Raw genomic sequence first — 9,547 nt, forward strand, 5'->3', positions numbered from 1 at the left:
GCCTTTTCCAAGCCGGAAAAGCTCATGGCGCTTTAATGATGATCCTCTGTGTGCAGAAGAGGTTAAGTTAACAATTCAAACTGTCTCGGAGGACCCCCTCCTAATGGACACCCCCCCCTAGCCTCATTTGGGATTCCATTAAGCATAAATTACAAACCATTTTCATGTACCATTGGTCCAGTTTGAAACGGGAAAGATCTCATAAGCTCAAAGCATCACTGCTCTCCCTAGCAGATAAGGAGTGTGCTAATAAATCCACTCCCTCTGGTATCCTGAATGCTAAGATATCTTCCCTGCTACAGGAAATCTTCTCCATCCTAGATCAGAAATACTGATGTGCGAGGGAACGCATGCAAAAAGGTTTTTTTGAATACAACGATAAGTGTAGGGCTTAGTTGGCCAAAGCGATACATCCACGCACCCCGACCACCCACATCTTCTCCATAAACTCACCAACAAAGGGATTGGTCCATAAAGAATACCAGATCCTGGACGAACTCTCTAAATTCTACTCAGATTTATACAACATAGAGGAAGTGAGCCTGGTCCTCCCTCCCCGACTACTCCAGCAACTGAGAGCTACTTGGAGGCAATTGCATTACCTAGTACTCCAAACGCTGAGGCCTCCCTCTTAGAGGATGACTTCTCGGAAGAGGAAGTAGCGTTAGTTATTAAGAACCTGAAATCTGGTAAAAGCCCAGGATCAGATGGTTTCACAGCCAGATTCTATAAAAAATGTAAACCAGACCTGCTATCCTTGCTGTCTAAGGCCTTCAATTCCATTTCAGGAAGCTGCCACTTCCCAAACCAAGCCCTACAGGCATAAATAACAGTGATTCCCAAGCCAGGGAAGGACCAGGCGCATTGTGGTAATTTCCAAACAATATCTCTCCTGAATGAGGACACCAAAATATTTTCTAAGTTGCTGGCTCTATGACATCAACCATTTTTCCCATCCCTGATTCACTGGGAACAGGGGGGCTCTGTTCCAGGGAGAGAAGCCAGAGATAATACGATCAAGACTATTTCACTAATTGAGAGGGCAAAGACATCCGGGACACCAATGTGCCTATTATCCATAGATGCTGAGAAAGCGTTTGATTGCTTACACTGGGGGTTCCTGGAGGCCACCTAACAATCTATTGGCCTGGGCCCTCATATGAGGGAGAGAATTATGGCTCTATATTGTGGAGTAAATGGGGCACTGTCATTGTCAATCTCAATCTCCAAAGGGACTAGACAGGGATGCCCCTTGTCTCCCTTCTCGTATACAGTGGTGTAACTACCGCGGTAGCAGACTTGGCAGCTGCTACGGGGCCCGCCTCTCAGAGGGCCCGGATCCGACCTGACACACGAACTATAGAATGGACAATGTGTCTGCACAGCACATGTTTCATGCTGCAGAACTTTATGCTGAGCTGCTGCTTAGTGTAGAAATGCCGGGAGGGGGAGGGGCAGAGGAGGGCAGCAGCAGGAGACACCTCAGGTAACATCCTGTCCTGTCACCCAGCTGCATTCTTATCTATGTAGCCTGCAGACCCCCGGTCCTGGGAGCAGGTCTCCTGGGGCCCGGGGCTGCTGCTGAGCTGGGTGGCACATGTAGAGCAGGATCTAGTGACTACTACTACCTGCCTTATACTTCTGCCCCTCTGACTGGACAATGTCTCCTGGGATGTAACCAGCACAGTGCCTGTGACAAGATCACTGGACTCTACTTCCAGGGAATGCAAGTGTAAGTGTGCAGGGGATGTAAATGTATATGATATGTGTATATATGAGTGCATGATGTATATAAATCAGTGTATGTGGTGTATATAGCAGTGTATAATGTGTCTATGAGTGTGTAATGTATTTATAAGTATCTAATGTGTATGATTGTATAATGTGTATGTATAAAGTGTATAAGTGTATGATGTGTGTTTAATGAGTGTATAATGTATATATGAGTATATAATGTGTGTATAATGTATATATGAGTATATAATCTGTATATAGGAGTGTATAATGTATATATTGTGTATAATGTGTGTGTATCAGTGTAAAATGTATGTAATGAGTGTATAACGTATATTTGAGTATATCATGTGTATATATGAGTTTATTCATTGTGTGTATGATGTTTATATGAGTGTATATTGTGTGTATAAGGTGTATATGAGTATACATGTTTATATATGAGCCTATAATTGTATGTGTATATGATTTTATACATGTGTATATATTAGTGTATTTTGCACGTATAAATGTGTGTATACATGTATATATGAGTTTAAAAATGTATACAACTCATATTATAATGTATATTATTATACGCACATAATGTATATAACTGAGTGAATGTCTGTATATATGAGTATAAAATGTATTTGTATCAGTGCATAACTGTATGTGTATATGTATATGTAGGTATCTGTATAAATATGCATATAAATAAAAAAATATATTATACATAAATCCAACATACTCTTCCAAAACCTTAAAATATATTTAAAGTCAAGTTAAATGGAGTTTTCCAGCTGCAGAATATTATCAGCCTCTCTGTAGTACAGGTTAGTAATGAGGATGTGACCCCTGCAGTTACGGTTAAGCACCACTACACAATGGGCAGCGCTGTTTTCTTCTTTCTTCTGTGTGTAGTAAAGCTGCTGGAGGCTGCTCTCCTCTGATCAGCGCTGGTGCCAGGTGTCCATCTCTCATAAATAATCTATCCTACTGAAAGGCTGCAATATTTTGTTACTGTAAAACGTAACTTCAAATGTATTTTAAAAGGCACCTGTCAATAGGATTTCACATATCATGTTAATGTCAGCTGCTGTGGGTCCCATTATACACAACAAAAACATGTATTTGAATATATCTGCTTGTTTGAGGTATCTATCTCTATACAACTTCTGGAGCCTGAGTCATGTGGGCAGGTGTTTCATGGTGACTCCACGACTCCTGCTGCTTGAATGACTTGGGCCCCAGAAGCTGAATAGAGATAAGTAGCATTTCTAAATGACATTTCTCAAAAATAATCTTTAAAAAATACATACCGTACTAAACATACTGTTTAGTGTTTAACAGGACCTGCAGCAGCCATTAACCTGATAACTGAAACCCTGCTGACAGGATCCCTTTAAGGTTATGCAGCACCATATTACGTAAATGCTTATATCTTGGGGGCCCCGTTCTGAAGTCTGCTACGGGGCCCTGCCTTTCCTAGTTACACCTTTGCTCGTATATCCTGGTAATGGAATCTCTGGCCATCGCCCTACGGAACAATCCTGATGTCAGAGGACTGGGGGTTGGTTGCAGACAGCACAAGCTGTCACTATTTGAGGATGACTTGCTGCTTTACGTGACCAATCCGAGGATTTCCCTTCCCTCTATATTGAAGGATTTCGATACCTTTGGTAAACTTAGTAACTTCAAAGTTAATTAGCAAAAATATGAGTTACTTAATGTGTCGCTCCCACCAGAGGATGTAACCCATGTAACCTTGGTCTTCCCTTTTTGTTGGGCTGACACATCTATTAAATATTTGGGTGCCCACATTTCTTCAGACCCCTCTGGTCTATATTCTCTTAACTATGAACATCTGTTGAAATCCATTACAGCTGATCTGACTAGGTGGCGGGCATTGGCTCTGTTGTGGTGTGGGAGAATAAACGTATTACAAATGGATATTCTACCCCAGTTATTGTATCTGTTTCAAACTGTACCCATGGACATACCACGCGTTTTCTTTCTGACTCTTTATAAATTGGCATGTCAATTCGTGTGGCGGAGCGCACCCCCTTGAATACGAAGTAACCCTCTAACAAGGCCTAAGAATGCGGGTGGAGTGGGATTACCAGATTTCACCTCTTACCATAGAGCAGCCATAGAAACATGCTAATTGGATTTGTTTCACCATAAGACAGATAAGCTCTGGGTCCCATCAGAATTTGAACTTTCATCTCACCATGAATTGGGCTTTTTCTGGCTGCCCTCATCCATTACACTCCAGTTTCTCCCGATCTCATCCACCTTAAGGGAGATTCTACAGACATGGTGGGAATTTGCATTCAAACTGAGACTAGTCTCTGTCCCGGGCCCCATGATGCCTCTCCTAGGTAATCCTCATTTAACACCAGGGATTCAATCCCTTTCCTTTCTGGGCCTAGATGGCAACAGCCTCCCTAGAGTTAGAGATGTGGTGAATGAAAACAAGATCTGCACTTTGGTAGATATAGGTACTGGAGGCCTATCAGACGCTTGGCTTAAATATCTCCAACTGCGACATTTCATTTCCTCCCTAGCACCCATATCTATACTCACATCCTTTATCTCCACCTTTGAACAACTCTGTCTTACAAAGGACCAACCCACCCACACCATCTTGTTGCTATATAACAGTGATGGCGAACCTATGGCACGGGTGCCAGAGGTGGCACTCGGAGCCCTCTATATGGGCACTCATACCATCACCACAGCGCAGAGTTCGCCAGACAGAACTCGAGGCCTCTTGCAGTCCCAGGCACCCCAAGACCCTGGAAGGAAGCTACAATGATAATCCAAACTTCTTCTCCTTCTTTCTACTGTATTGGTATCCTCAGGTGCCTATACAATTTAAACATGTAACACAGCAGGGAGTAATAAATTACTGTTTAAATTGTTTCATCGGCATGTTGCGAAAAATATATGTGTTTTGGATGTAGTTTGGGCACTTGGTATCTAAAAGGTTTGCCATTACTGCTATATAACATATTTTTGACAAAGCAGACTCAAAACCATATTATGCTAGAGCCAGGGAGACCAAACCAATGGTACACAGTGTTCACTCATGTTTTATGAGGATAAATATAATGCAAGAATTTAATTTTAAGATTTTGTCACATTTAGACTGAGACAAATCAACCCACAGATCTCAGGTCAATGCTGACGATGTGGAAGCAATACAGGTACAATGCTACATAGAAGGTGGAACTGCGCTCTCATCGCTCAATTTTTAACAAGATCTCACATGATTCTTACACCGGAACAAGCCTCGCTCTCGGCTTTGCCTGGACCGATTTCAAAAATGAAAAAGGGCCTTCAGAGAAATTTTCTTGTTGCCGCACGTCAGGTTATTCCTCAGATCTCCCGCTCCTCTGTCTAGAGCTGACTGGGTTGGTGCTCTGAATCACATCTTAAGAATGGAGGAGCCGAAGGCTATTGATGATGATAAAGTGTCGGTGTTCTATACAACATGGTCCACCTGGATGACCTTTAGGGACATAACTTCTTTTGCTGCTTGGGTCTGCCCTAAATGGATCTCTTGGCCTCTTTCCTCCTTTCTCTTTTCTGCTACATATTCCTCTTCTTTCCCTGGACTCTTTCCTTTTCTCAAGTTACTTAATGTCCTATCCCATCTATACTTCCTTAATTACTTGCAAAATATAATAACCGTTTTTCCCTGTGTTTAACCCCGTAAAGGAAAATAGCGCCCAAAGTTTAAAATGGCACTCTTTTGCCATTTTTTTTAAATATAAAAAATTCTATAAAAAGTGATCAAAAGGCCAAGCAGTCCTTAAAAAGCATTGAAAAAGTCATCAAAATGTCTCAAAAATTGACACCACCCACAGGTCCATACACAAAAGTATAAAAAAAGTCAATAGTGCCAGAAGATGGCAAAATAATTTATTTTTTTTTGTACAGGAGGTTTTAATTTTTGTAAATGTATGAAAACATTATAAAACCTATACAAATTTGGTATCTCCGTAATTGTACTGACCCAAAGAATAAAGTTAACATGTCATTTGGGGCGTACTGTGAAAGCAATTAAATCCAAGCCCACAAGAATACGGCACAAATGCGTTTTTTTACTGCATTTGGAATTTTTTTCCTGCTTGACAGTACATGGCATGGAATATTAACTACCCCCATTTTGAAGTGCAATTTGTTATGCAGAAAACAAGCCCTCACATAGCTCTGTGCATGGAAAAATAAAAAAGTTATAGGTTTTTGAAGGTGGGGAGTGAAAAATGTAAATGAAAAAACGAAAAAGGGCTGCGACAGGAAGGGGTTAAATCTTTTCTGCACCTCCTGATCTATAACCTTCTATAACATTATGAACAAACTGCTCAGCTTCTGCTGCTCTATAACCTGCTGCCTGCAAATAGGACACAGTGTACAATCAGTTCAGCTTCTTCTGCTCTATAACATACTTCCTGCAGTTAGGACACTATTTACAATCTGCTCAGCTTCTACTGCTCTATAACATGCTCCCTGCAGATAGGACACTATGTACAATCTGCTCAGCTTCTCCTACTCTAGAACTTGTTGCCTGCAGATAGGACACTGTATACAATCTGCCCAGCTCCTTCTGCTCTATAACATGCTGCTTGCAGATAGGACACTATGTACAATCTACTCAGCTCCTCCTGCTCTCTTACATGCTGCCTGCAGACAGTGTACAATATACAATTTTAAAGTCTCTTTTGCTAAAAAGGCATAGCAGAGTCTGCTTCTTTAAAAAAAAATGCTTACTTATTCATTCATTCTACTTACAAAGCTTTCCAGTTAAAATCCAAACACAGCAAAGCAAGACTCCAGTATGTCTGTGCACGATCCAGGGTTTCGCCTAACTGTCAGCTTTTTTCGGGAGATACCCAGGCGTGTTCCTCTCAATTCCTCTTCTTCTTCCTCCCCCAGGATAGTTCTGCACAAATATTTCACAACATCAGATAATTAGGCAAAGCTTCCATCCAAATGTAACATCTCTGTGGTGATCCAAAGCTTTGTTTTCAAAAATGTCCCTCTCCTATATCTAAAAAAGACATCTTCAATTTCTATCCTGTAATCAGCGATTATTCACTTTTTAAAAATGCATTTCTATTTATTATCTCTCTCTATTTTCATAAACCATGTGATACCGTATTTTTTGGACTATAAGGCGCACAAAAAATCATTTGATTTCCTTAGAAATCAATGGTGCGCCTTATAGTCCAGTGCGCCTCCAGTGAACCGTACTTACAGACAACAGCTGCCTGGAACTGTGCACAGGTCTGCAACCTGCTGGTCATTCATACTTATAATAATGTGCGCCTTATAGTCCGAAGCGCCTTATAAATGAACCTAGACGTTTTAGCAGGCATTTATTCATGGTGCGCCTTATAGTCCGAAAAATATGGTAAGTAGGATTTAATCCCCTTATATTCTCTATCAACCACTGACAGGACATTTAGCAATTAAAACTGACCAATATTTACACTCTCCAATCCTGTAAGTGCTGACGTTTCCTTATCCCCTGTGCACAATATAATGTACGGTGCAAATGAGTAATATGTGTTTTTCTATGTGCATTTTATGTGCTGTTATTATGTTGAATAGAGTGTCACATTTTGGTGTTGAATATGTGTGGTGTGAATGTGTCTGTATTATTTCCCTTAAAGGAAATCAACCATTTAAAAAAATTAAAAAACACCTAGAAATACTCACCTCCGTGCACCCTGCTGGGAGAGGGAGGTGATGTCATGCAAGAGGCGTCAATTCCCTCTTCCATGCTCCCATCCAAAACCTCCTTTGGTCTCAAGACTTGGAAGTTAATGTGAATTTTGTGCAAAGTGCTACGGGGGTGTCACCATAGCCTTATTCCCGTGAGCGCTGCTTACATGCCTCCTTCGCCCTCCTTTATCATTTCTAAAGCGGACATCACAGGCCCGCACTTGGGCAGAGGCTCATGTCCTCAAAAATCATTGAGGACATAGTAGAAGGCATGTAAGCAGTGCTCACAGGGAATATGGCTATGGTGGGGGGGGGGGGGGCTCTAAGCCTTAACCCTGGAGCTTGCAGGGGGTAGGTTTTTTTAGTTTATTTGAATTTTTTTGAGGCCAAAAGAGGCCATGAATAAATGAATAAATAACTGAATTACCCCAGTGCTCTGAGGAATCTGCCACTGGAGCTACTAGCGTAAGTACATTCCAGATGGTAGATTTCCTTTAAGATTCATTCCAGATGGTAACTAACCTCCAGTTGTCTTGCCTAAAGCTACCTAAAATTATCAAATCTGTAAATGTCCCAGCAGATATGTTTCATGTATTATGGAGTCATCCCAAATTGACAGACTTTTGTAAGAATGATACCTATCTGATCCCATATAGATGTGGTTTCCCAATTTAATTCTCACCAAATCAATTATTATTGAATATATTGCTGAAAGCTACCCTTACCATAAAATAAGAACTCTATGGGGCAAATTTACTTACCCGGCCCATTCGCGATCCAGCGGCGCGTTCTCTGCTATGGATTCGGGTCCGGCCGGGATTTAAGAAGGTAGTTCCTCCGCCGTCCACCAGGTGGCACTGCTGCGCTGAAAGTCATCTCATCGCGCCGGAATGCACCACCTCGGACCAGGTGAAGGTAAGCGATCCCCAAGCGACACTTTTTCGGTTTTTAAATTCGGCGGTTTTTCCGAATACGTCGGGTTTTCGTTCGGCCACGCCCCCCGATTTCCGTCGCGCGCATGCCGGCGCCGATGCGCCACAATCCGATCGCGTGCGCCACAATCCCGGGGCAATTCAGGTACAATCGGCGCAAATCGGAAATATTCGGGTAACACGTCGGGAAAACGCGAATCGGGCCCTTAGTAAATGACCCCCTGTGTGGGTGATTAGAGGTGTTTTTTCTGTGTTTTGCATACACTGGCTGCTGCAGCACTATAGAGATGAATAGAGCAGCTGGCACATGTGCAACTATCTCTTCATCTGGGGTACAACGGGTGAGCAACTGACCCCCTTTCTCGTGATCTCTGGAGGACCCACCACTGAAACCCCCACTAATCAGCAAGTTAGTTGCCACCAGACAACCCCTTTAAAAAATCTGAGCTGCCACACGACTAGATATAATTAGATTATGGAAATCGCTTGTAGTCTCATTAATTAGTGCTGTCATATTCGTTACTAAACATGGACTATAAGATCTTAACTAAAGTTTTGGCAATTCGCCTGAAGAAACAATGGATAGTAGATTCTCCTCCCTTTTGCTAGCAATGGAGGAGGTTAGTCAACCAAAATCATCCCTTTTGAAAAGATACTCTACAAAAATAGACAAAATAAATTTAACAAGATCTGGGACATTTGCTGCGACTCCCCCCCTGACCTCATACACCCCTACTGAACCGCAACATAATGGGGCACATTTACTTACCCGGTCCAGCCGCGATCCAGTGGCGAGTTCTCCGCCGCTGATTCGGGTGTGGCCGGGATTCACTAAGTTCCGTGCACCGATATCCACTAGGTGTCGCTGCTGCGCCGAGGTCCGCTGGAGTTCACCGGAGTTCATCTTCTATTTCTTGGTGCAGGTGCAAGCGACACTTTTTTTTTTTAAATACCGCATTGTTTCCAAATCCGTTGGGTTTTCCGACGGCCAGGGCCCCCCATATCCGTTGCATACGCCAAAATCCAGGCGGAATTCGGCGCAAATCAAAAATCGTCGGGATACCCAACGGAATCGCGCGGACCCTTAGTAAATGAGCCCCAATATTCGGTAATACTATTTTCTTTACATGTGTATTTGAGAGGGGGCTCCCAAGCTCCCGTTTTCT

At 42.4% G+C, this 9,547-nt stretch overlaps 1 protein-coding gene across 2 annotated transcripts in view; it reads right to left on the reverse strand.

Annotated features, from left to right (window-relative positions):
* Positions 1-6,657, reverse strand: part of LOC140075054 (acyl-coenzyme A synthetase ACSM3, mitochondrial-like) — a 41,013-nt gene extending 34,356 nt beyond the window's left edge. The window contains exon 1 of one of the 2 annotated variants that reach the window (XR_011849333.1): positions 6,514-6,657. The gene's annotated coding sequence lies outside the window, so the exon portion shown is untranslated. The remainder of the gene's footprint in view (positions 1-6,513) is intronic. The other variant, XM_072120528.1, reaches the window with a different exon arrangement.
* Positions 6,658-9,547: the final 2,890 nt, after the last annotated feature.

The sequence above is a fragment of the Engystomops pustulosus genome, chromosome 8, assembly GCF_040894005.1.
Source record: "Engystomops pustulosus chromosome 8, aEngPut4.maternal, whole genome shotgun sequence".
Taxonomy (NCBI): Eukaryota; Metazoa; Chordata; class Amphibia; order Anura; family Leptodactylidae; genus Engystomops; species Engystomops pustulosus.